We start from the raw sequence: 1,124 nt of genomic DNA, 5'->3' as shown, positions 1-1,124 counted from the left end.
GTGCTGTTAAAGACACTTGTAAGATTTAAAAATTATTATAAGATTATATCATTAGAAAGTTATTTATATTCACTTTCAAAAGATCTTAACTAATACCTAAATGTAAAGTGTTCCATTTCTTTTAAGGAATGTAAAATAAATAAAACTTCCACGGTTCTAGGTAGAAATAGAAGGACATGATAAATCAGGGCATGTCGTACAGAATGACCCTTCTATCCCCTATGGGAACTGTTAAGACTCTGCTTTGGGTGGCTGATGAGTATGGTAGAAACTAACTAGTTAACTTATTTCATCTATTATTTATATTTAAATATTTTAAAGTTATTGTAATATTATGACATTTGTCCTGTGAATAAGGACAATGCATCTTTAAAAAGTAAAGACATTTTCTTGTGCAGAGGCCAAGCTAATCTTCTCTGTATTGTTCCAATTTTAGTATGTGTGCTGCCAAAGAGAGCATGCATACCAAATCACTGATTAAAAAGAAGAAATGCACCCCCATGTTTATGGCAGCATTGTTCACAGTAGCAAAGATCTGGAAACAGCCCAAGTGTCCATCAGCAGATGAGTAGATTAAAAAGCTGTGGTACATGTATACAATGGAATACTACGCGGCCGTGAGAAAGAAGAAAATCTTACCTTTTGCAACAACATGGCTGGACCTGGAAACTATTATGCTAAGTGAAATAAGCCAGGCAGAGAAAAAAAAAATACCGTATGACCTCACTCATTTGAGGAATCCAATGAACAATGTGAACTGAGGAACGGAACAGAGGCAGAGGTGGGATCAAAGGATCCATAGGGAAAGCGGACAGAGGGAAAGGGGAAGAGAGGATGGGATCAGAGAAGGGAAAGAGATGAATGAAATTATATATACATAACACAGCATTATAGAGAACAGGACAGCAAATCCTGGAGGGAAGGGGGGAGGGCGTTAGGAGGAGGGGGCATGGGGAGGGTCAAGGGGGAGGAAGGGGGTGGGGGGAGATATATTCGGTGGGACACTTGAATGTATGTAAACAAATTAAAATAATAAATTTTAAAAATAAATAAATAAATAAATAAAAAGTAAGGACATTTTCTTACCTAACCACAATACCATTATCACAGTTAACAAAGTTAGT

At 36.7% G+C, this 1,124-nt stretch overlaps 1 non-coding gene across 1 annotated transcript; it reads right to left on the bottom strand.

The window, feature by feature from the left end:
- Positions 1-350: 350 nt before the first annotated feature.
- Positions 351-460, bottom strand: LOC136379225 (U6 spliceosomal RNA). The gene has a single exon (XR_010746716.1). It is a non-coding gene; the product is annotated as a U6 spliceosomal RNA (small nuclear RNA).
- Positions 461-1,124: the final 664 nt, after the last annotated feature.

The sequence above is a fragment of the Saccopteryx leptura genome, chromosome 7, assembly GCF_036850995.1.
Source record: "Saccopteryx leptura isolate mSacLep1 chromosome 7, mSacLep1_pri_phased_curated, whole genome shotgun sequence".
Taxonomy (NCBI): Eukaryota; Metazoa; Chordata; class Mammalia; order Chiroptera; family Emballonuridae; genus Saccopteryx; species Saccopteryx leptura.
The sequence above is the reverse complement of the archived record's forward strand: the minus strand, read 5'-3'. Positions and strand labels throughout refer to the sequence as shown.